The sequence below is a fragment of the Halictus rubicundus genome, chromosome 4 (genome assembly GCF_050948215.1).
Source record: "Halictus rubicundus isolate RS-2024b chromosome 4, iyHalRubi1_principal, whole genome shotgun sequence".
Lineage (NCBI taxonomy): Eukaryota > Metazoa > Arthropoda > Insecta > Hymenoptera > Halictidae > Halictus > Halictus rubicundus.
The window spans coordinates 9,900,374-9,927,412 of record NC_135152.1 but is presented as its reverse complement, the minus strand read 5'-3'; the positions used below and the strand labels follow the sequence as shown (position 1 = coordinate 9,927,412).

At 44.1% G+C, this 27,039-nt stretch overlaps 1 protein-coding gene and 1 long non-coding RNA gene across 6 annotated transcripts in view; both read left to right on the top strand.

Moving 5' to 3' along the window:
- The window catches only part of Fas3 (fasciclin 3), a 478,993-nt gene that overhangs the window by 274,259 nt on the left and 177,695 nt on the right, over positions 1 to 27,039 (top strand). The gene's annotated exons all lie outside the window — the stretch shown is intronic.
- The window catches only part of LOC143353365 (uncharacterized), a 235,537-nt gene that overhangs the window by 189,877 nt on the left and 18,621 nt on the right, over positions 1 to 27,039 (top strand). The window contains exon 4 of one of the 3 annotated variants that reach the window (XR_013082116.1): positions 10,517 to 10,593. The exons of 1 other annotated variant lie outside the window; for it this stretch is intronic. This is a non-coding gene — a long non-coding RNA (uncharacterized LOC143353365). Of the gene's footprint in view, positions 1 to 10,516; positions 10,822 to 27,039 lie in introns of those variants that run through there. One more of the 3 variants, XR_013082115.1, reaches the window with a different exon arrangement.

Here is a 27,039-nt window from a genome sequence, read left to right as displayed (position 1 = left end):
AAGTTGGCAAGTCCCGGAGCAGTGTGCAGGGCGACACCCTCTGCTGTTAATGAAACTCCCTCCGACTCACACTTTCAATTTTCCAGGGCGCGCTACGGCGCTGGCTCTCTTTCTCTCTCTCTCTCTCTCTCTCTCTCTCTCTCTTCCTCTTCTTTTCCTTCAGTCTCTGTCCCCCTTTCTCGTGACCTCTTTCTCTCTTCCGGATTCTCCTCTTTGTGCGAGTCCGCTCCGCTCTGCACCGCTCCGCAACGCTCGGCTCGGCTCCCTTCGTCTCGCCCCCGTTCGAGCCACTGAACTCACTCTTTTTTACCCTCTTAACGGCTGTTCGCCCTCTACACAAGTTCCCCGTCTTATAAGCTGCCGGGTTCATATTCTTTTAGTACTACGTACGTTGTTACTATCGTTTATTCCCTCGTCGCTTCCTACCGCTTATCTTTCGACCGACCGGCAAGCCTCTCCTCGCGTTTTATCTGACATTTTCCGGTACACGGCGTCCTCCCCTCTCCCCCTCCCCGCACCCCTGGATATATTGAAAACCCACGCCCCCGCGCGCACACCCCTTTCGCAGTTGATTATCGTGGATTTGGTGCTCGGCCCTTTGAGACCGCCGAGTCTATTTTCTCGCGGTCGTTGCGAAATTTTGTTTCGCCTTTTGCCCCCGTGTTCGGTCGAAGGTCGCGTTCATCTTGCGGCCATTTGTTAGCGTACTTCCGCGTATTGCTGTTCCACAGAGACTCGCTCCATGAAGCATTTGAATACTAAATTTCCGCAATCCACCGTTCAGTTTATTCTACGATTTAGCGCGACATGTTTGCGAGAGTTCGAACATTTCCGGAATGGTTGAACAATACTTTTCACGGACGAGGGTACCGTTCATCTGAAGATTGGAAATTCTACAATGCGGAATCGCTCCAAAAACGTTAGACAATTTTTTTCACGACTCAATCCTATATCTTCTCCTGAATCTATACCTTAAAACTTGATGTACAATTTTCTTTTTCTTTGTTGTACCACAAAACAAGCTTTTATAAACCGTAAAACAAGATAGCTTCGTTACCCAGAGTGAAGTTCTGTTCTTTCTTTTGCATCTCGAATTCTTCAATTTCGTAAAAGCTTCGCGTTGTTTCGTATAAAAAATTCACGCTCAATGTGAAATTGAAAAGCCAGTGGAAAAATTGTTCTGACAAATGTGAGTGTTCGCACAGTACAAAGTCGGATTGTTACCTGCGACCCCTAATTGAATTTCCGTCTGGTTCGACTCGCCTCGTGGAGGAGGATCGGTCTCCGCGACGGTGTAGAAGGCGGCGCGTTCAAAAATCCATGGTGGAACTTTTTTCCGCGCGGGAAATCGCTCTCCCGAAAATGGAATCCCGATAGGAATTTTCCTTCGGGCAGGGGTGGGAAAAATCAAATGAAACTCCGGCCACCCGTTCGCCCAGTTTCTTCTGGCAGTTTGCGCGAGCTGCGACGCGGTTTTCCGAAGCGGCCCGCGCCACGAACGAACGCCGTGCACACAGGGGGGTTGAACGGGGTCGGCGGGGGTGCGACATCGCGACGGGGTGCAAATAAGCGCAAAATGACTGTCGGCAGCTGGCCATATTGGCGTAAAGTTGGAAAACGCCGAGCGATACGCGGCAGCTCGACACCTATCCTTTCGGAATTCATATCCCGCGAAACTTCAACTGCTCCGATGTCGTTCCACCCCCACGCGGGGCGGGAGGAAGGTGGGGGTACCGAAGGAAAAAATAATTTCGAACGGCGTCGAACGACCGGAATTTTACGATCGCGTGCCGTGCTGCGTGCTGAGAACGCGCGATGCGAAAAACGCCAGAAAAAAAAAAGAAAAGAAAAGGGAGAAAGTGGTAACGCTGTTCGACGGTATCGATAATCCAGGGAAAATTATACGGCTCTCGACGGCTTGATTAAGATAATCGGGGTTGATTCACTTGTTGATTCGAATTGCGAATGCAAAGAGAATGATTGCGGTGTGTTATCGGCACGTTCGATCGGGCTTGCACTTATTTGCTTTTAATCGACGCGATTATAAATAATAATAGCTCTCGGTGAATCAACTTTATTCGGGTGATTCATAACCAGCCGGTTGTTTTTATGGAAATTCCGCGTGTTTACTCGCTTGTTGAAAAGAATTTAATTTCCTGTAGTAATCAAGTTCATCGGTAAATAACTACCCTCGACGGTTTCGTGATTTAATTGGGAATCTGGTAACGACACAAACACATTTTTCCAGTGCATAACAGAGTGGGTTATATTACATTTTGGGGGAGTATTCATACGGTTTTTGTTTTGCATGTTGAGCATGTTGCACGGGATCCTTTGCAAAACAATTTTAATTTTCCATGGGAGAGTTTGCTGTCCCTCGTTAATCAGCCTCCGTGCATTTGACGCTTAAAACTCGATGCATTCGCCGTATTATCGTCAAAGGTTTCCGTGACTGTCCATTTTGTATTCTTGTTGAATGAGTAATTATGATTTCGCTTTTAGCGACCGAACCGGTATAATGAAATTCGTCGCGGCGCCGTTTCTTTTTAACGTGCCATTTAAGCAATTCCGCGTTCGGCGGATTGCAAATGAGCGTGGTTAGAGTCCAATGAGGATATTGTTATAACCGACGAACATTTGACAAGAATGAAATTCGAGCATCCACGGAAGTCCGATGGATGAAATTAATATCGGCGGGGTTTAATGAAATTTATTAAAATCATGGCTCGCCCATAAAAAATAGATAAACGTTCCGAAACGAACCGAATTTAAAATGCATCACGCGCTGGCAAAATAACGCGATATTTTCGGGAAACGTGTTTGGACGTCCGTTTTAAATATCAATCTGTTGGTCGACCACGTATTATTCCAGAGAAAGGCGCACCTGAAAACAGAAACCTCGCATTCATTGTATATTTAAACCCATTTCGATCGAGAGCTTAATTCATGTTACGTAAGAGTTTTTCAATTTGTATTTCAACCAATACCAAGGGGGTAGTAAAAATTTTACGACACACGTCGAGGAATTTAATCAATCGATAACGAACGACAATTTATTTACGTTATTTTCCATTAGCAAATTTCACGGAAGTCCCGATTACATACTGCACAAGGAAATACCATCGCTGTAGCACAACTGTTTGTTTTATTATTCTCCTTTTGGACGATGAAATTTTTCATTCGCGTCACTGCGCTGGCAACTCGCTTTCAAATAGAGGATCTGCCACTGTTTAAAACATTCACGAACCGAATAAACATGAATTTCCATTTGCCGCATCAAAAATATTTCTTTCGATATTTACGTTTTATAAAATGCAGTGTAGCTACATCGCGAAACCAGAATAAAAATGAATAAAGAGGAACGGCTTTCCTGAATATTGTACTGTGCGTAGCTCGACTATGTTCGCGCAATCTGGAGGAATTTTTTTAAATTTCTGAAAGGTCATAAAAATGATAGATTTTATGCACCATAAAAATTGTAAAATGTTCAATTCTTGTCCGTATTTCTGGTTGTACCCTCAAATACCAGCGTGCATTTAATTATATTTAATGTTATTCGTGCGTAAAGTTCATATAAAAAATTTAATTACATCAATTATGAAAAGCACAAAACAGCAAATCGCTACGAAAAACGATTGTGCAATTTAGGCGACCAGTTCGCGTTCGAGAACGTTTCTGGCTCGGTGCGTGTTCCGGCAAATAATTTTGTTTGCGAAAGAGGGAACGCTGAGAAGGGATTTCGCGATGCAGTTCAGAATGACATATAGCGTGCGTACAATTTGCAATAATAGTAAGAAGCCTGATTCTATCTTGTAGCTCGTGTAGGTTCTATGGTAATACAACGGTGGCGGGGGTGCATTGAAAACAGGGACGCCCTTAGTTCGGCGCCAAAGGAATCCGGGGTAACGCTTTACGAGCTGACGTTTATTGCGCCACTCTTTTCTCTCGATGCCGGGGAGATAAATATCGGCGCGAGTTCGCACCAGGCCCCGGTGGAAAGAAATTGCACGAGAGACGAGTGTGTCTCGCGAGGATACCGCTCCGCTCCGATCCGCTTCACTCTCCGCGCCGAACCGAGTTTCCGGCGCGGGGCCGCGCCACGCCGCGACTTCGTTTACCCTTTTTATTCCTGACATTAAAGCGAACGAGATTTCCTACGGGGAGATTATATACTGCCGAGCGAGAAATAATCAGATCTTGTTCGGCTTTCCCGTAACCGCCTGCGAAATTCCCTCTTTAATCCCTCGCGTTAAGGGGGTCTTCTCATCCAAAGCGTCATTTTGACCGCGTTTAGGAATTTTTCTACAGAAATCAGACGTGTCTCTAGTATTGAGGTTTTGCATACATATTTTCTAGTATTTCGACTATACGATAGAATTTTTTTTAAATCAAAATACTTCGAATTGCAGGAGTTGCGGTTCCTTGAAGCGGGGAATATTAAAAATCTGCCTTATTAGCCGACACTATTCCAGCCGTTCTATTGACCCTAAATTAAAGAATTAATTAGTCTGAATGTGGTTGTAGCAAGACCTAATTTTGAATTTCGAATTTGGATTCTTTTTCAGAGTTAGCAATGCTTTCCTTAGAGTATTGAATTATATAACATCAATATTTTAATACTGGAAAAATAGAGAAATGTATAGGGTAGTTAAAAATTGATCTCAACCATTTTTCAGCAGAATAAACTCAACTAAATCACTTCGAAAAGTATTTTTTTTTTTTTTTGCTTAATATGCTAGGTCGATCTGAAATGATTTGGATCGAATTAAAAATCACATGATATCCGTTCGCCGAGAACATGTATCGAACACTGCCGAATGTTTATTTTAAGCCGACGTATAGTTAGGAGAAATGAATCTGCTCCGAGTGAATAATTAACGATGCTATTTCACGCAACGTGTTACCAACACCGCTATTAACAGAATTCTCGAATTACACGGAGATAGTGAATTCGTTGCCGAATCGAGCGCAGTAAATGTAAATCCCGGAATCGTCCCAATTTATCCGCAGTTTGCGCGGTAATTGTTCTAAGAATGATCTAAACAATAGTAGCGTGCCCGCCGCATGTTAGATTATGAACAGCACTTAGCGGTTATTATTCCTGGTAATCCGGGCGATTAAAATGAATTTAGTGGCGGCATTAATTACGCCCTATAAGCTCCGTGGTTATTTCCATTGAAGCGCGCTTACACGGGTCGCGTTGTATTAGGCGCGACTCATATGCACAAATTCGCCTATAAATTTCGCAAGAACTGCCGCCGGTTTAGCTTTTGCGCTGGGATCGCGTTAAGCGTTCAACGTTGCGGCGAAGTAATGGCCGAATTTATTCGAATCCTCTTCTTTTCACTTGTTGGACCTGCCGCCGCGGAAACCGAGCTTCAAGAACCATCCGTTTGCAATTTTAAATATACTTCGTGTTCCACCGCTCTTTAGTATTGACAAATTGATGTTACATTTCATGAGTTTTCGTTGAACTTCTGTGCGCCGCGACTCGTACCGAAGTTTACCAATTAATAACCTCTCCGGTGGTCTTATTCACATCCACCGGCTATTATGCTTCATCGAATAATGGATCCGAACTGTCGAAAAGTTGATCATCTCTGCGGACGATGGCTCGCAAAAAAAAGGGATCTCCGAGGAAAGTGCGCGCATGGTCGACGTCTGCGATTGGTATTTCCATGGATCCAGGGCCCCGAGCCGGGGCGAGGGGGACCAATAAAGCTGTCGAAGGAAATATTCCTGGTCCCCGTGGAAAGTATCCGGAGGCTTCGATCGGCCACGACACGGCCGGATGCAATTCGTCTGAATCTGCATTGAATCGCTCCTCGGTCCGCATTGTTCAACTCGAACCGGTGTTACGGACAGACGAGAGAATTGATATTTTTCCGCCGTCCCGCATAGATAATACCTCTATTGAATCTGAGTCGTCGTGACCGACGGCTGAACGAACGAGGAGAGGACCCCTGGAAGAAGAATAAGAAGAAGACGAAGGAACAGGAAGAACTGGAAAGAAGAAAAATAAGAGGGCCGAAAGAATGAGCTGAGAGGGATGATGCGGAGATTCCGGAGGGAGGCGGAGGGCGGGGGAGTGGAAGAAAAACCGGGAAAAGATAATAATAATTGGATGCTAGGACGTCGACGGCCTCTAACAGGCCGGTCATTATTTCACGAAATATTACTTTCAATCTCTAACGAAGTACAAACCGGTGCTTCGAACAATTTTCATTGTTCCCCGAGTCGCAACAAAAGGCTGTCATTAAACGTGTCTGTGCGGCGCCGCGCGTGGAAGCGCTGGCCCCACGAGAAAAGATTAGACGCGCCCGCTAGGTTTAATTTCATTGTAATTAAAAGCAAACGAGGCCATGGGTTCCGCGTTATGAATTAATGACCACCGACAGGACCGGAGAAACCCATTACCACCTTCGGTTCAATTGTTGATCGGCGCTCGGGGATCCTTCGCTCGCCAACGTTCCGTGATCGTTGCGTGCTGCAACTCCGCCAGTGCATTGTATTTGTTGCAGCAATGACAAATTCACTTGGTACAGAGAATATTTCCGGGCGATATTGTCGATACGTAAAACACGATCTTCTCGGATTATCGGATCGTTGTCGGTAGAGGTCAATGTTAGTAATATTCAGTTTGTTACGATGAACGAATAATTATTTTAAACGGATAAACATGTAAACGATATCTGAAAATCGTCGAGCTGAATGGCCAATATTGTGATTCAATAAAGCACATAATACAGTGAAAGTTTAACACGAAAATCGATTATAACTCTGTTAATACTCCGAATTTCGTATCGAGACTTCGGGAGCATATTTTTTCGACGTGACATTATTTATCTACGAAAGAAAAATCTTTTTGTCTTCTGCGGGATTTTTTATTGCGATGTGTTCACATACAGAAATTCATTCAATCATTTCCCATGGAAAGGCGTTCAAAGTTTCAGTAATTATTTTGAGAATAAGTGATATAAGACCAGATTTTGAACCGGCGGTGTTAGCGTTAAAGCCCGGAACGCATGAGAAACGACCACTTTTATTTCCATTTTTATAATAGGAGAAGTTCGCGCCGGCGGAGGACCGTCCGCGAAAAAACTCGCGAAAGTTTTCGGGTGTAAACGGCGCGGTCCTTTGAGCGGCGCGCGTTCAACCGTGAAATAAGACACTAAACAACGCCATCGTGGAAATATTGTCCGCTCCGCGAATTTCACGGACGTTACTTACGGGCCAATAATTATTCACCGAGTTCCACGTAAGACAGGCCCGCCATTGTGAGCCACCCTCGCCGCTTTCAATACGATTGTCCCTCGCGCGTCGCTTATTGTTGAAAGTTTCCATTGTCATTATTATTTCGTCGCATTATGTCGCGAGATTTATGGGATCGTGTAATTTCGCCCCGGCCGGCCCGGTCTGGCCTGTTCGGGCCGGGCCGGGCCGGGCCGGGCCATCATGATCGCACACCCCGTGCGTCCTTTTCGCGAACTCTTCGGCGAACCCGTGATCGCAGTTCGCCAATCCCGCGGCAAACTTTACTTTACCGCCCGTTCCCGCGATAGCTTTTACTTCGGAATCGAACTTCCGGGCAACTTTCCGCGAAACGTATGTGTTATGGCAGCCTCTATACCATACCGTTCAATTAGAAGCCTTCCGACACAGGTTCAAGGTCGCTAATGGGTTAAGCTTCGCGAAACACGTAAGATTTGTTTCTCTGAGCTTCTCGAACGCGATAAAAAAATCGTTTCGAGTCGATAGATTTGCTCGGCTGCGAGGTCGCCGGAAAATTGCCATGACCAGTGTGAGCAATCGTCGAAAGCATGGGTGCACGCGTGAGCAAGTTCGTCGAGAACCGTTCGAGGTGTTCTCTTTTTGGCGAGGGCATGCCCGCGGCCATAATCGAAACAAGAGGAAAGGCGGAAATAGTTGAGGGAAATCTCTCGCAGCTCCCGGGGCACTCGTGAGTTTTTTCTCATCGGCGAGAGCGGACGCGAGAACGGAAACGGCAACAGACACAAAGTGGTACGCACGCTAATACTCGGCAACCTTCCACCCTATCTTTGAGGGCCGGGAACGTTCGCCACTCGGTTCTCGAAAGGGTGGAAAGGGCGACCGGGTGGAGTGCTTTCAAGCTACGAAAAAGCGAAGGTGCTCCGCGTTAATAACGAACACGCCGGAAGCTTCAAGGGGAGGAAGCTCCATGTTTTTCTGGTCAAACAGGGAAATGATAATTCCGCTCTCGGAAACGATCTCTCGCCTATCGATGCACGACGGAGATCTTATCCGCTCGATCAACCATTCTTTTCCTTCGGCATTTCAACCCTGTGCGCTCCGACTTTTGTTCAAGCTCGAACTAAAGCTATACAATTGACCTTTCAATCACGAAACTGCAGTTGAAGACTGAACAAAAATCGCAATAAACGAATTTTCAAATTTGGAAGATGCGATCAGATTTAAAAAATACATTTTCACGTCACAGTTTGTAATCGCTTGAAAATCCAGCAAGAATTAACCCTTAGGACTCGAGTGGCGATTCTGAGGCGCCACTAAAAATTGCTGTATCATTATTCGAAATATTTCTCACATTATCCAATTTGTTCGTATGTAATTAATTACTAAACATTTTGGTATTGTACGAGTAAATTGCACCATTTCCTTATGTATAAAATGAAAAAATATAATATAGAAGGGCAATATTCTAGGTCAGAAGAAATGTTTCATTTCGAAGTTATAATAGCTTCGAGTACAAAGGGTTAAATTTGCGCAAGCCGTAAAAAGTTGGGAAACATTTTGAGGATTCGGGTCGTGCGAAATGAATTAAAATATTTAAAAAATTACCTGGCATAATTACGCAACGTAAAATGACTGATTCCATAAATGTGTTCTTCGTTGCCCACAAATGTGCAACGTTAGCACCCGGATACTTTAATTAAAATTTCGCACGTTCCGATGCAATATGGCTAATTAATTAAATTAGCATGGCAGTGCAGTAAATGGGACGTGAACCGACTGAATTTGATTTTTACCTCTACACGGAAATTTATATTTTTATTTATACTTTCATTTCAAGTAAAAAAAATTCTTGCCAGAGATACGCGTTTAAAGTTCTCAGCAGGCACGTTCATCTTTCTAATTGGATTCAATCGACTGTACCTGCACAACTGTTTCACATCTCTGTACGAAGCATCGTGCACATAGTCTGTACGCGTCCCACTGTAAAGTGAGCGAAAAGAGATCGATTTTTTGAAATCGCCGAACCGGGATTCATCGTTTAAGAGGTCCCCGATTGCAGCAGCTCAAAGCAACCGCGTATTATTCCGATCGGCGACGTTCGATCGGCCGGCAGACGAGTTTGCAATTTTCGTGCAGCGCGGCTAACAGGACCGAATCGTCGAACGTTGACCGCGATTTCGCGGTGCAGCTCCTCCGTCTGACAATTTGCATTGCCAGACCACGTCCCCACCAAGATTTCCTTCCCCGCGCTCGGCTCTAATTCTCGAGGACCAGCCGGACATCCGATTTCCGATTTCCTAGCTGCTTCCTACGTTACCCGGAAGTCGGTGTTCGGGGCGTCAAGTGCTCGATTCCTGATTCCATGGTACCACTCCATTCCCTGGATCTCCGTGGCTGATCTTTGAATCGAATTCTCTTGCTGATTCGATGGTTTTTAAGGGAGCATTGCCACGGAAACCCTGTTTTTCGCACGACCCTGAAACACTTCTTCTATCCAACTACGAACGGTAGAACCACCTTGGAAATCCCTGCCCTTCGAACCGATCTGCTATCGCAAACCCTCAAACTGTTCTACTGCATTTATTTTCCCATGAAACATTCATTGCAATTCAATAAAAATACTGAATGCTCTCATCAGACTAGTCCTTTAGATCAGCAAAGTTACTGTAAAAGAAGTAACAGGTAGTTTAATTAATTTAAGAGCTCTTCTAGGCTGATCTCTTTGGGATCAGAGATCTCGTATCGAAGATCTCTACGTTTGAGACCGATCTAGATTGCTTTGAATAACGATTTCTCTGATGTGGGTTCGAAGGTCCACCGATTTCGAGTCTTCGAATCATATAGACTCTCCTGGATCATTCATATTAAAGTCTACTTGAAGAGTCTTTGTTGCTGCGATATCTCGATTTTTCCGTTTCAGCGAGAACAAATCTTAAAGCACAACATTGCTCTGAAACGACGGGTCGCGACGACTGTCTATGCTCGCGCGACGAATTTTCATTTCCGTTGCGCGTCGGCATAAATGCCGGGCCGTAAAACTTTATGCCGGCCAATTAAGAAACGTTGCATTCGTTGCGTCGCGGGCGATAGCCGTTACGGCGATGCACGCCGGTTAGGTGCATCATTTTGTCGCAGCAGGTGGTCGGCGGCGTTTGACCTCGGCATTGTATCGCAACGGGAGCCGCTCGGATACAAAGAGATTTATAAGGTCAAGCGTCGGGACGCGACGTTGTCAGCGACCTTTACGAGCGTCATTAATATTTCGTTTTCCTTTCTGTTACAGGTAAGCTTCCGGCGCGAAAGAGAACGAGAAACAGAGATAAAGATCGCCCGGAATTGGCGCAGCCGGCCGCCCCGCAGGTGCTGAATCCTGCGTCGCTTTGTTGGCGACGAGTTCTTTGTTTGCGTGTCTCTACCCCTCCCCCCTGTCCGTAATCTCTTCTCTCCTGTTCGTTATGAGCCCTCTACGATGTCTCATTTTAACGAATTGGGCCATCCCCCCACCCCATCCTGCAAGTCGCCGGGAGATCGTTTGCTGTTCCATGCAAATCTACGAACCTGGATGACTGCGACAATTTGCTCTTCGCTGCCGACTCTCGGCCATCGAAAGTACCTAATTAATCCGTTGCGAGAGGAATTATCGTACTTACATTTCGCCGGGACCTTTGCTCGAGTTTGCTTAACGCATTTGAATTCATAGTGATAGTAATGTTTGATTCAGCTTCGTATCTGAGACTTGGCTCGCATAACCCTATATTTATTTGCAATGTTATCTTATTCACACATACGATTCATTCACGCTCTCTATCTCTCCATCTCCCATTCGCACTCCATGCCCTCCTGCTAACTATTTTCTCTCAGGTAACAAAGACAATTCATCAAGGTAGGTAAATATCTTGCTTTGAAAAGCAACTAGCTAAGCAGCTTTTCTGTTATGTCAAGCACCTCTTTTGCCAATGTTCCTGCTTGCGGTATTAAAAAATTATTCCAACTCTTAAACGATCCGATTCAATGTAGTTAAATAAAGTATACATACAATTTTTAGCTAGTTGATGGATTCAAGAACATGATTTTAGAAATCATAGGTCTGAGAGAAGCGTGTTGAAAGTTTTGTTGTGCCATAATGAAAATCACACGTATGGCTAATCTGCCACAGCCCTGGACCATTAAGGGGGCCGGCAGGCATTTGGCCTTGACTGTCACGCTATGTTATCCTGTGCCTTTTTTCTAGACATTTTACGTCTTAAATAAGTAAGTAATCAATTAAAAATGCATACCACCGTGTTTGTACATGTCTTCGCTATGTCTGTATAGAGCCCTTTTTTCGATACGAACACTAAATCTCGCGAAATTAAGAGAATCTCTCAGCGGCAGCCATCTTGTGACGTCATACTTGCTTCAGAATTCGAATTTTCTGCCGAATATTGTTAATTACTCCGCGATGAGGTAGAAATTCGAAATTTGGGCTCTATACAGACATAAATTGGACTTTTAGGAAACACAAGTGACCACTTTTAAACTGCTCATTGCAATATTGAAGCGATAGTTTGAAAAGGTTTTGACCCATGCATAAGCATATGGATTTCAAACCCTGCCGGCCCCCTTAAAGGGGCCAAATTCTTCATCAAAGAAGTCCTGCAATTTCCATCACGTATTAGTAGACTGCGGATCTTTGTACAAAATAAAAATGTTCTTCATCAATTGCGAAGCACAGGAAATAGGTACATGTATAGAAATCCCTTTCATTCGTTGATAATTCTAGTAAGCTGAAAATAACACGTGGAGTTTCTTAAATTTTTAAAATCTTTCCAATTTGATATTAAAATCCATCCAGTTTGGTCATAACTGCATCAAATCCGCAGTCTACTTATTAGATAGAATTGAACTGTAACGCTGATCACTGCGCCCTTCAAACAGCCACAATTTAGTTAATTTTCGGACTTCAACCGTCGGGATTCGCGCGTATATCCTCGAAAGCATCCTCTTTAAGAAAACCCGGGGCAAAAATAGATTTTTTTTCGAAGGCTCGCACTGGAGCGGTGGCTTCACAAGTAGGTTTTCCGTAACGATTTTCGCGAAGGAGCCTCTTGGGAGGAATTGGAGCTTGCGGGGCTGGTCGAAGGAGATGAAAAGGGACACGTAGGGAAAACAGTGGTCAAGGAAACGACGGAAAATTTCCCGGCGACTGGAGCATAAACACGAATAAGAGAAACGGAGGGGACACGGGAAGGGGACAAAGGGTGACCCGAACGGCGACGGGTGTTGGAATGGGGGCTCGGAAGGGGTTGGAAGGGGTTGGAGGAAGAGAAATGGTCGGTGCGACGACAAAAACGGCGATTAGGGGAGGTGCTGACAGAGCTCGGGTGGGTAATGCTGACCGCACACCGCAGCGTACACCTGCATCCCCCTCGACCAACCCCCGTCGTCCTTCGCCCTGCTTTTCAGCCGTTGGAATCGGCTGGAGATATCTCGTAATTCCGATAAAATAATGACCAACGACGTGGTCTGGAGGGGGCGGGGTTAAATAAAACAATCGGCGCCCGGTTCTTCTGCGAGCCCTTAATTAAGCGGTGGATTCGATCGAAATTTCAGCGAGCCACCGGGCCGGAAAAATCAAACGCGTCCGCGCGGCCGCTGTTCGATGATGTTTGGCGTACGGGATCATCGTCGGGCACGACAACGTCGTTAACCGCGCCGCGCCGTGCCGGTATTACTTTGCACTTTGAATCCGTATCGCGCGGACGAATTTTTGAGAGTTCGCGCGACGATATCCGGGGCGAGCCGGCACAAAGGGAAGGCGGGCGAGTTTGTCGCGAAAAGGACGTGCTTTGACCCGCCCTTTTCGAAACCGTTTGCGCCCGGAACTTTTATTCATTCCGGATATTTCGCGGAAGAGAAAAATGGGATTTCATTGGAAGGTTTTATTACGCGATTTCGCGCGAACGGTCTTTAATCCCGCGAATTTCTGCAAAACTGCGTGCCCGTAACCGATGATTTTTCAAAGCAAGTTCACCGCCGCGGAGCACGCTAAATTTCGCGTGCGGCGCGTCCGATAGAAATTCGATTGTTCGAAGATCGTAGAAAAATTCCCTGGTTCGCGGCGCCAGTGTTTTTTTCGGACAATTCCGCAGGACGACGGGAGCCACGACGCGGCGGGATACGGATTCGAATTTCAAACTGATTTCGAATAGACCACGCGGCCCTCGGAATATTCGGCCAATGAAAAACGCTCGTCGGGAATACCCAGTGAAAATTGAATTCCTCGGTTGAGCACGCTTTTTACCGGGGAAAGGGAATTCACTTTTTACACGCGGCTCGTTGCGAATGGCGTGTACACCTACGGTGTGCGTCACAAATTACACGGTTCCCGAGGCTGTTCCGCAGGGACAATGCGGGGATGAATTCCTCGCGACCGTTAGCTAGGCGCCTCGTCGTATTTCGGCGCTTTTATTAGCAGGAACACCCGGCTGAGCCGCGCCGTTGTCACGGAGGCCCCGTTTATACACAGGATTTTCATATTGATTTTACTAATTAGCCGACGACCTGCACCGCGTACTCGCAAGCCCCCTCGTAAGAACCCGCACCAGCATGCCAACCCTTTCACGCTTCTACTATGCCTCTACGAGCTCGCCTTGCTTCGACGGTCCAAAACGATGCGATTTTTCAGTCATCAGTGAGCGGCATCAAGTGTCACGGTTTTTAAACATGTATCGCGGGCAGGATAGAACCAAGAAACAAATAATTAAATCTAGAAAAAATTGTTCTGCATGACGAAAGATCGGCTAAATGAATTACAGAGTAAAATTGCAACGTAAGATCATCTTGAAAAAATTCGTGAAAGTTATAAATTCCCTTTCTTCGCCAGGAATCTGTCCGGCACGAAGTTCTAACCCTTAACGGACCAATGCCGCGGTATATGGCAGCAAAAATCAAATTTAAATCATCTCGTTATCCTATTACTCCGAATATATATGAATAAATTTTCGCTAAAATATAAATATTTTCCTCTGTATACTTGATATAAAAATGTTGTGTCCACAGTTTCTCTTCGCACGAAAAATAGCTTGGACCTGGTGGGAAATAACTTGAGATACTTCCGGACCGTTAAGGGCTAATAATTGTAGCTGCGGAGAAAATAATACTGCACGGGCTTAAATGTAGCATCCGGAGGATCGTTTCCAATCGTTTTTTCTCGGCCAGCCATCGGGAATGGTGTACGTTTCGCAATTTACATTGCGCGCGACGAGTTGCGGAATTTGTACGACCTCCGGTTCGTCCGTCTTCTCCCCTTTCGCGGCGAGTGTTATACATACTGCAGGTTCAACAGGAAGGGCTTCCGCGGCACGTAGAGTTAAACTCCAAACACGGGGAACGTTATGTCAACGTTCGAGGGCGCCGCGAGAGATACGCGGCCGGGGACCGACTTAATTGTACGTGTAAATATCGCGAGCGAACCGGAGAGCCGAGAATATCGGGTATTGTCTCAGGAAGCCCACTTATAACGGCGACACAGTCGAGTGTCTCCGCGGAGATCGTCCTTTCGAGCGGGCTTTCGAACCTGCGGAACAATCGAGTCTGGTGCGCCGCGGAAAATGACGCGGGCCGTTTATTTTTCCGCACCGGTTATTAATCTTTTGTTCGATCGCACGGCCCCGAGACAACAGATTTCGACGCCTCCTCGTTCGAAGAATTTGCTTCGACTCCCACCAAAAGATCTTTGGCCCTTTCTCAACCGTAACGTCGTTTTCACAAAATAATAAGACACAAATTTAATCTCATATTCAATTTATTTAACCTTGCTAGAAGGATTGACACGCAAAAGAGCATTTTCCTTGATTTGTTTTTTTTTTTTTTTTCAATGTATCTGTGGAAGTATGAATTTGATATAATACGAGTTTACACACTGCTGGCTAATAATAAGCTTAATCATCGTTATAGGTATGGTGCTAATTATAATAATAAAATTGTTCAGATTATTAGCTTATCTGTAAAAGAGTTCCAAGTGGTTGGGTAGCATTTGAAATTGTTCTTCGAATTGTTCGAGCAATTGTCTTAAAAAGTGAATAAAATAGTGTCTGAATATTCAGATTGAATTTGACAAACACATTACATTGACGATAGTGTCATATTTAGTTACAGAATTTAAAACATTCGATATTGCCATTTGTTCCCCGTCCAATCAAATTTGACGATGTATACAATTTTTTTTATGTTTCGATTGTTCCTTCATGATTCTAGTCCATCTAATCCAATTTTCACCAAAACCTCTATAACTTTGACGTAAATGATTATTGCTGCCCGAAAAAAATTCGAGTACATTCTTCGAACGTTAATTCATAAGCGTAAAAAATTTTAGGTTGCAATGCCCAGTAGGTTCCTGTGAAAAAATTCGGAAAAACAGTCTTACAATCGCGGAACCAGAAAGACTCTGAGATTCCTCTCGCAATTGCGGGGGAGTATCGTCTCGGGACCGGAAGTGGGGCAATAAAAGAGCCCGTTTTTGTCGAACAATGCACTCGTCTGTTTTACAGGCCATCAATTATTCGCGGGTAGCCTGGGCTGCACGCGGACACACGGGGGCTCAGGCGGCCATTGTTCCGAAATAATTTCGCGGGCTCGCGCGTTTGTTTAAAAGAATAATATCTATGCAAATGGCCGCAAACGGCCTCTTGCCCACGGTCCACGGCTACAACAACGCCATTAATTACATTTTCATTAGTTGACTCGGGGAGGGAGAGAAGAGTAACCAGGGCGCAGAAGTTACGCCGAAGTCTGCTACGCCGAGAGTGTTTGCGAAACACGCCCCCGCCGCGAGAAGAGATTCATTTTTCCGTTTGCGCGCCATCTGCTCGCAGAACCCGCCGCCGCTCCGCGCCGCAGCGTTGCCTCTTGCGAGTTTCGTAAGATTTTCATGTCTCGTTTGTGAACGTTGTAACCCGAGTTTAAATACTTCAGATCTTTCTGGATATTTCATTTTCTGCGTATTTGCAGCCGCTCTGGCTACACTTCATGTTGCTCGATCTGCGAGCAACCCAATATTAAAAGTTGCAATTTTTATCAAGAACAGATCGGTACCTCCGTAATTTTTGTGCGATCATATAAGGGAAGCGACGAGAATTCTCATTTTAATGGTAAATTTGTAAATTAGCTACTTAATGAAAAAACGTAAAAGAGAAATCGAGAAGTCGAGAAATATTTGAGGGCGACATCTACTCTTTCTAAAATTATACACTTGTATTATTACTACCTCCTATCAGAAGTAATTAGCAAAAGCTTAGGGGTGTAATTGTACAGTTAAGCCAGTATCAGTACCGTAGAAGAAGCGATCCAGAACAGTCTCACGATTCTCCAGCGAGAAAGGAGAACGAATTGTAAAAAAAAAATGGCGGAAGAGGTTGATTAATTTGTGCTCCTTTTTTCTCGAACCGGCATTTTTGGGCCAATTCTCGCCGTCGAAAGAAACGCCGGCTGGAAGACGTGCGTGGGTTTTTGCGCCGTTGATTCCCAGTACAATAAATTGCCCTCGTTATTGAGGGTATCGCTCAAAGGACCCCTCAGCCAGCAAGGAATCGTTGGTAGAGGGTTCGGGACGAAGGGAGGTGGTTGGGCGAGGGTGAAAAAGGAAAATCGGAAGTGAGACGCGAGTCAGCAGAAACACGGTGCATTTTGTAGCCTCGTGGCCGGGGAAGGGGCAAAAAGTGAAGCTTACGAAACAAAGGGTTGAAGCGTCACATGTTTTTACTCGTTAAGCTGGCTCCACTTAGGCAGATTGCTTAATTAACTCATCTAATTATACGGGAGCCTCTGTCCTTAAGTCCCGAACGCATTTCCGAGGAACGCGAGCCTTCGCAGACCCGGGGACCCGTTGATTCTAATTTAGCCCTGTGATAAGTCGCCATTCGTTCGGCCGTTCCCCTTTCATTGCTCTAACCTGGCTTCTCTTTCTCCGGCAGCTCTCGCAAGGCTGCAATCTTCGTAACGATTTAGCGCCGCAAGATGCAATTAATCGCCGAACTGCCCGCCTTGCTCCGTATTCGACGCGACCCTCGCGAATCACCGAGACCCATTGTCGACTTAAGGGCCCGGGATAGTCACGTGACTTTTTAATTAATAATTTCCATTCACAGCCTTCAGACACAGACTTAAGATCCGTCTTGATCTTAATCCGACGGGTCTTAAGTCTGTGACTAAACTTGTCACATTTTTTGCTCTGTATTATCGATATTATGAATTCAGAAGCCAGAAACGTGCTTCAAGTTCTTCGCTTTTTTTTCGCAGAGAATCAAGAGAAAATATAACTCAATTTGTAGCTGGACATATTTTCTAGCGCGCGCTGCTCTCGATTTCATCCAGAAAACTCATCCAATGGCGTAAAAATGCCATTATATTTTGACGGTAATGTTGTCACTCTACCTTATCGCGAATTTACGAAAACCGGGCCCTCAAGAGGAAATTCCCGAATTGCAAGACCAGAATATCAATTTCTTATCGCATAAATCAGAACGTGTCCTGTTTCAAAAGTATGTTTGAAAATGTTCGTAGACCAACTCGCAAAAGTAACGAAGTCTCGGTTCATTTAGTGTAGCTGATTTGGTACACCGCGTCAAAGTTCGATTCGGTCGAACCAATACACCTCAGCCTTCTTCTAATTGGTGTACTGGGGTCTCTCATGACACCGGCAAAATTCCTTTACACTAACTTTCATCTAAATTATTTAGTCTTAACTAAATGTATTTCAGAAAATTGATAAAGAATTTTAGAAGGAACCTAATGTGACACTTAGTTACCTAGTAATTAACAAAGACCTGTTAGAAAATAATGTACTAGGAAAACATTTCGGTGGGTCCATCCAAAATTATAACAAAAAGCTTAAAGAACTTGTTTGGAAGCTGTGAATCAAACCGTGAAGTGAATCGAACTTTGTGAATCAAATTGACGGTTATTAATTTTTTTTTAATTGAATTGGAAGTTATTAATTTTTTCAATTGAATCGAAAGTTATTAATTTTTAGCATTCGCACGGCTATGCCAGGCCGAATTGCATTAACAATTCTATTTTATGTACAAATATTTGTTTTATGAAATCCAGAGAGAAATGTTTTTTACTTTGTCACGAGAATTTGATTTAATAAAACATTAAAATTGGTTCAAAAATATTTTTGTATTCTTTTCGAAGCACGCATACTTATCGAAGCAACAGAATCACACGAAAGCAACATAAACAAACACGGGACAGTCGAATAAGGGCGGAGAGGGTCCTTGATTGAATCAAATTAAATCGACACTGGACCGTTTGATGGTTTTACAGAGAGAAAATATTTTTTGTAGATTTCAACCCTCTACTTTGACAAGGTAGGTAGTTGCAGGGAAAATCCGGATTATCCGGTCTTCTTTCCTTTCCCTATTCAACCGCAAAAATTCCGGAGAAAACCCTACACATTGTACACATTTGAACACGTATCAGGGAATTTTCTCTGATTTTTCATCCGAGGCCCCAGTTACGAAAAACTGAAAATACTAAAATACCACAAAAATCTCAACCGTGCAGCTACAATTTAAAAGTAACCATTTCTAATTTTAACTATCAGAACATGGAACGACAATTATCCCAAGATTAAAGAAATGGCTAAAACCGGCTAATCCTTTTTTCTTTGAATAGTCTCTCGGCGGAACTGGACGGCTGGAACTGAGCGCGGGAATCTTTTTTCGCTATCAAACGCTCCATCATCGGATTAATTTGGTTCAAGGACATTCTCCTCTCTTATCCAGATAAACCCTATCAAATTTTAAATTCCAAAAGAGCCGGGACTCTCTAACGGCGAGCATACGGAGGCGGCGGGTAGCTATAGTTGGTTGCAGAAGTACCGGGTCGCTTCAAAGTCTAAGGTTCGGTAGGTGTCGAGAGTCCCGGAGGGTTTGCGAGGGTCCAGGAGCCTGCAGGAGCATTTCTGCCGTTCCTGGGATCTTGGAAGGACCATGGAGTCCCGGCGATTTCAAACGTTCGAGTAAATCTCAAAGGAGCAATTTCCTCTAGACTCCGCAGGGCCGTGCGACGTTCTCGGCGGCTCCGCGGTCGAGTCGAGCAAAATTTCTCTTCCCCGATTTCCACGTGGCTTGTGCAACCTAGCCGGGGGAGCCGACCTTAACGATTTCTGCGAGTCCCGTGCAACAATTACCTCCGCGGTTCGAAATTCTCGGCGAATTATTCTTCGAGGCCCGGCCGGAAGATTTTTGTCCAGGAATAATTATAAAGACTCCCGCCTCGGCTGCCTTCTGAAATTCTGGACAGTCGTAACGATCCCTATCCGGGCTGGATAGACAGACGCAATTAAAACCGAGGGCGGTAATTGAATCGTAGAACCGAAACTTCCGTTAATGAGCCGCTATGAGTACGTAACGGTTGTTTTAACGAGTATTGCACGGGAATATAAGGCTTCCGGCGCACGCGGCTTCGCCGAAGCCACTCTAATTATCTTTACATCCCCTTCGACCAGCTTTTTGCTGTTACCTCTCATTTAAAAGCCCTCTGTTTTCCCTCCCACCCTCACTCCACGCGCTTTTTCGTTTTCGTCGTTTTCGTCTTCCCTTCGCCGCGACCGTCTCTGTCTCACCCGTTTCGTTCTCATTTTCGAACCGTTGCGTAATTGCCCGCGCGGATATAGTGATCGATGAGCCTCTCCGTGACGAGGAATATGAGGGATTGTTCTTACCTTCCTCGAGATCCGCGGATCTCGCCGTGGGAATTGTCCGCGGTAATGAACAGCCGGATAGATATCGGTGACGGGCGAAGATTTAGGAGGCTTGATTAATTTTTCGCCTTTTGCCCCGTCTAACTCGGTTTCAGGAGCACTGCTCGCGCACACAGTCACTTCGAAATATCATAATCTCTTCAAAGAGAATCGCACAAACAGGGTACACGCTCGTTCAAAATTCTTTATCATTAATTACATCGATTTAGATTATCGAGAAGAGCTGACTTGGAAACGTCTTTTCAACAGGATTCAATTTATAATCTTCGTCATTTCTAATTTGTAACCACATTATTTTATTTTATCAATATTCGACACTTCGATAAAATCGTTTGATAAAATGAAGCGGAACATTGGTGCTCGTTTTTCGAGAAATGATACTCTGTGGGCTATACTTGTCCGCGTAATATCACTTTATTTCCCTTAAATAACCTCCTCTTTAACCATCCGAAAATTCGCGAAGAAAGTCAGTGTGCCCCCACACTGTCCCGCACAACCTAGAACAAGTCAAGCATTGCTGCTCGAGTTCCACAAGATTTCCGCAAGTATCCACTTGCAAAGACCTCAAGTGTTGTACAAATGTTCCGCAAGGGTCCTATGAGCTTTCTCCCTGTTCTTTAACATGCCTGTCCCTGTCTGCGGTGAAGTCCTCCCATACACAGTGGAGCAACAAGTATTAGTTAAGCAACGTTATGAGTCCATTGTGTTGGGAATGTATTGCATTTCTGTAGACTTGTTTCCTGAATATTCATCATTCTCATACGTGGGTACTAACTAGATACGTTCTGAAATATTTTAAGCTTATACGTTACGTATACGTTATATTTATTTATATCTTTGTTTATACTCACTTCATTTCTACATTACTTCATTATTTTGTGGATTAAGGGCTGTATAAATTATATTTATTTATATCTTTATTTATACTTACTTCGTTTCTACATTTCTTCATTATTTTGTGGATCTATTTCATTCTACTTGCATCGTCTCCCTTTATCACCAATTAAACAATTATTCATACTCTTTGTAACTGTTCACACTTTAGTGTCTCGTTTCTTCATGTTTATTGCCTACGCTTAATTCGTACTTACTCCATACCAGCGCTTGTACTTCTGATTTGATTTATACCATAATTTATCCCCAGGTCGAATTTTCACTATTTTCACGTTCCTCTGATAAAACATCCAGTGTGAAACAGTTTTTATTCCCGTCGACGGACTCGCGTATCGCAAAAATCCACCTGGCCATCGGTAAATCTACTTAAATTAATTCTAACGAGCAACAGCCGATCTAATTGCATCGCGATGCCGCTCGCAACCGATTGATTCGCTTTCTTTTTTTTTTCAATAACTTACGTTTACGGGGTCGCTCTATTACCGCAATCCTCTAAATGTTCACCGCTGGTTATGCCGCAATTAATTACTTCATAGACTCCGGCTAGATTGAACATGTTTAGGATATTGAGCAGGCGATGTTTCAGGCAAATTAGACGATCGCAAGTTTCCCTTGAACTTCTCTGATGCACCTGCACGAGCTGTCTATTCGCCGAAATTGTTTCGTACCTTATCAGAGGCGCCCGAGACAGGCTGTTTCCAATAGACTGTTAGGTCACTGACAATTATACGCGATTACAATGAGACATTAACAATGCAATGCGTTCGTACATCCGAAGCGTCGCGTAATGATAACGGAGGTGTTACGTAAATCTTTCTTCTCGCCCCATTATACTCTCCCTAAGAAGATTCAAATTATTGTACATTTCGTTACGTCATCTTTATTACACAATCTATATTTTCTGCTTTGCTTCCTTTGTGCACAGTAGCTTTATAATAATACGTAAGAACGATATGAAACCAGAGGATGTTCCTACATCTAAAATTGAAACACTTCCAAATTTTCAAACACTATAAGAATTAGAAAGAAGATATTCGATGAATATTTGGTTTGTAATATTTATTTATAAAATTGCATAAAATTTCAGTGATCAAATTATTCGAGCCAGTGTGTGAAAATAAAAATTGTTTATCTGTGGGATCGTGCTCCCCATGTAGTGGTGACTCTGAGTACCGAATGTTTATTGATTCTTGACGGCCATTTCGAAATTGTGGCTCCCCGTGGAAAGCAGAAGTAGATCAGGAACGCTCAGTATCGGTGAAAGTCTCTTTGTTTGTATATAAGCTTGGACATCCGAAGAAACAGTGTGTCAGCTGACTTTTAATTGGGATAGTTTTTCGGGCGTCATTTCACCGGACGCAGACGACGTAATTCCGTCGGGCTGGACGTCGAGAGGTTCCGAATTCGATCTGCAGAGGCGTTCGCTGCAATCACTCGGCCTCCCGGTGACGTTCTCTATTTTCCATTTTCCGTTCCGTCTATCCAAAGCTGGCCGACGCCGGTCGCCGGCCGATTTAAATCCGTCGGAACGTTTGCACGCGGCAGCTTGGCACGAAGTTAACGTATTTACCGTGCGTCGCGAATTCGTCGGGAACGAATTCCCCGTTCGTGTTTAACCTCGATATATTTCAGCCCTTCCTACTCCCTGAAACGCACTTCTTTAGTTTCCACCGGACCGCCTAATTTCCCAAGTTTCCCACCGAGAAACTGTTTCGGCCACTCGTGCGTGCACGGACGGAATTATTCGCTCTGCAACATTTTTCCCGAAGGTTTCTCCCAAATTAGGGACGAAAGTTAGGGTTCTGCTGCTAGTCAAAACGTTTCAGACCGTCCGGGAAATTTGGTATGTTTTTTCAACCCTTATGTCGACGCTCGGAATATTTTATGACGTTTAATAACGTTTAATAACTCCGAAATAAATTATAGAGGAAGATCGAAGAGTTGTTTAGTTACAGTGCTAGATTCAATCTTTATTGATTCGCACAATATTACATACGGAACTCCTTTACTATTTATTTTTTTTAATTTTTTGGTAAATAAAGACTTAAGATACAGAAGGTTCGGATAGTCAAGGTTCTACTGTAATTTTTACTGTAACACCACCTATTTTGACACACTGAAATTTTGCGAAGCACTATACTCGTCAATAATAAGTTATTTTCAACGCATTTTTGTAAAGAGTTTTACTTCCTAAAAATTGATCTAGCGTTTCGAAGAATATATTTGGCTGCTCGTCGACACGACAAATTTTGACAGGACACGTTCAGCGCTTTGTTCATGATATTCCTCCGGTTTGTAATCTGGGAAAGAAATTTTTTGGGGATCGCATTTTTCAAGTGCCACATTTTATGCACATTGTATTGCGAATGACAGCAGGTGAACGATGCGGAACACGTTTATTTGCTATAACAAAGCGTTTCATGCGCAGCTTTTCGCGCGTCCCATAGAAAAGTTAATGAGCGTGGACCCGCATATACGTCAGAAATGACATGTTTCTGTCAACCTGAAAATAGTTGGCAGTAACGAGATATTTCGGAAAAACGCATCTCCGACAATGTTTGTGCTTTAATGTAATATTCTTCGCTGTATTCCGTGGATATTATTCTGCCGATTAGATACGAAAATAGTCGCGCGTTGACGAATTTTTCATGAAAATCACACATTTAATATTCAATAATTTTAAAATTAACGAACACTTCTACAAATTGAATTAATGAATTATCGAACAGATTTCTATCTTTGATTAGTCTATTTTTATCGACCACAGAATGGAGCATGGCTTACATCAATTAATTCGTTATACACTCATTCGTCCGCATTATCATACCCATAACTAATTATAATTCCCTTAGCCTACTTGTTTGAGTCACCAAAAATCCGAATAAATACGTGAATATTTTTACGAAACAATGTGAAATAATCTTTAACGAACTATCGTGTTGGCTGAATCGAGTTTGTTATAAATGCATGAAATAGCACGCCGCTTGTTTGCGCTTAACTATAATTTTACACGAGATGGTGCGCGTCTCGTCGCAAGGGGCCATCGTAATGTTAATTGCGTTGATTTTTGTCTGGATTCGCGTCACACGCGGACGCAGCGCTGATTGCGTGAATTTACTGCAACAGGCATTTATAATTAATTAATTATCAGGGAAACGGCGGCTCGCTAAACAGGGGATCAGCTCCGCGGGGCCATTATCATTGTTTTATTCGGGACCGTGCGACGCGTTCGCGATTATTTCAAAATATTTCCGACACGTGTAAATCATCGACGCCCGGTTGTTTAACGAAACGGATAATTCCACCTGCCAGAACAATTAATTCCCCCCGTTAAAACGAGAACGAGCCGCGTCTTCTGAATTACAATAACGCTCGCCACGTTCGAATCTGTTAACACGTTCGTCTCTTCTCCCCCCTTCGCTTCTCTCCCCCTCGAACGTTCTCAAAATCCGTTGGAAATGACGGTTACAACCGTTTTATTTTTGCGTAGAGTCCGCGTTCGCAAATATTTCGTTTTCGTTATCGTCTGATTTTCTATATTTGCTCTGCGGATTAAACTACGCCAGGTGTGGATTGATCGAACGAGATAGTCCGACCCGATGCGTATCCTCCCGGTTTCATCGGTACGCAAACATGACTCTTGTAAAAAGCTAGGAAAGTGCGCCTTGTTTGCCGGTCGGCGAAACGCTGCAGCCGATGAGTTCAGCAATTTAATTTTCCGCAAACATTCACTCCGCTTTTTGTATCTATTAAAAAGGGGGTGAGCCGAACTGAAAAGGAAGCCATAGATTATTCGAAATTATTAAATATGGAAAAAATCTCTCCTATTCCCGGCTCGGCGGATTTTCGTTCGACTTTTTCCAGCTACGCTATCACTGATTAGCAATTTCCATATTATTCCCGACAATATTTGCATTCGCGCTCTGACGTATCGCGTACAGCATAAAATCGCGCGAATACACGATTATGATTCTGCCAAATTTTATCAATGTAATTTATGCAACCGGAGGTAGAGTTAACGCGTTTCATGCTCCTTGAAATTCTATCAAAATACGGGGAATTGAATGCACCGGTGAAGTTTTCGTACCGCTTTGTGAATTTTACATTGTGATAAATGCAGTGCGCTGAAATTACTGCAGAGCTTACTATACCGTGCTTATTAGAGCATTGCTAATATTCGGTTAGCATTGCTCGTATTCAATTACCTTAATTGTACAAAAATTGAAGCGTTTAAACAGACATCTTTGTTCCAGGAAACGCAAACATTCAGAGTATTCTATATTTATGAACATATTATCGACCGGCAATTATTTCGTAATTTCTAAATGCCAATGTTCCACCGCTAAGAGCAATAGCAATTTGTATCGTGAATTAACTTTCAGATTATTATATAAAAGGTGATTTTTAAACTTCCTTTTGGTACAGTATCATCGTTACAAATTCTATTAACCGCTTGCCTTAAAATGACATTTTAAACATTGTCATTGGGTTTCGGTCGCTAAAGATTATTTTCAACGTAACACATTTTACATTTATTTTCCATTAATGTCTACTTAGATCGGCAGACGAACGCATATAGCAATATTTTAACCTGAGTCCCTGGAGCTGAATTGTAAGGTTAATAAGCTTCGGGTGGATAAAGTATTAATACTAAGTAGAACTCCATTTAATACGAATCTGTCGGGAGACATGTTGCTTCGCATAATCAGGTGGTTCATACGTATAATAGAACCCCACCTGTCTTCCCCCACTCTAATTTCCCTTTCTACCGTGCTATTCGGGTCACGTGACGCGTACCGTCTCTGTCGCGCATACTCCGGTACCTGCAGAGAGGGGGTAACATTTTCCCCTCGATTCGTGCTCCCTCCCCTCACCTGGCGACACTGCTCCCACCACTATGATTTTCCATTCATTTCATAGTTCACCGTACATTAAGAGAATTACGCCGAGCTAAAGTTCACTTATCCAGGAACCGATCAAATTTAATTCACATAAACGGAATTCCATTGCGCTTAAATAATTGGTAAATGACCCGGTACAGTACGATTTCGATAACAATCCACCTCGTTGCCAGTCCGGGTCTGAATGGCACCGACCGGCGTCATAGTTCTTCAACTACTAATACGTGATATTATTAAACTGCCCGTCGACAAACCACAAAATTGTCCCAAAACGCAAGTTTCGACACAGAAATCCCTCGCTGGCGATTCAGCTTGCACGATGCATTCGCAACCGAGAAACTTTCGGCCGCGACATCCGGGGTGGTACGGTTCGGCAAGTTTGAACGTCTGATCGACGTCGAATTCCTCGAGCGTGTCGCGGCCAGGAAAGTCGTTGACGTTCCGGTGATCCTGTCGAGACGTCCGACGGTCGGATAACGAGAATTCCGTAAGCTGCCACGGTAAGATCGTTCACAAAAGCGGCCATTCTCGATACGGCGCTGTTAAGCTTGGCAGAGACATTGCCGACAAGTAACGACGCGGCGACCACATGCATATTTCTGCTGCTGATTCCACGTTTTTATACCTCCTGATAAACTCGAAATCAGGAATTTCAAACTTTCAGCTATACTAAACGGTGATGCAGTATTTTGTACCTCTTGAAACACTCTTTAATGTCGCGTGCTCACTTCAATCCTTTAATTCCTGATTACCGTTTTAAAAATCATAAAGTAAAATTTGAAAACTGGCGTACATTGGTAGGACCTGTCTGAAAGTTTTTCAGAAGGTTCGTCTTCACCGATGCGGACAACGAACATGATTTCGTACCCTCCGAGATCATCGGGCAAACGTTCCGCGCGATTTTACTTCTGAAAGATCATCGTCGTCAACGGGGACGGGACTTGGAGTGACGTCATCCGTACCCGAGAAATACCGCAACGTCATTGTCTGAGTCTGCGGTTGCCTAATCGGAGCTTTATGACCGGGCCAGCTACGTGGCTGGTAATAATGGACGTCGGCTATTACCCAGAACAATCTGTGGCTCGCTTAACGGTCAACTAACGATCCCGGCACGATCGTAGAAATAATTAATATTGGCGTGCGACGGAATTTACGCCGGTATACACAGATGCGGATTTAATATCTGCTCGCCGAGCGTGCGTCTTGACAGTTTATCAGCGCACGTCCGAAGAGCCGCCGACAAACTATAGTAGCGAGGCGATG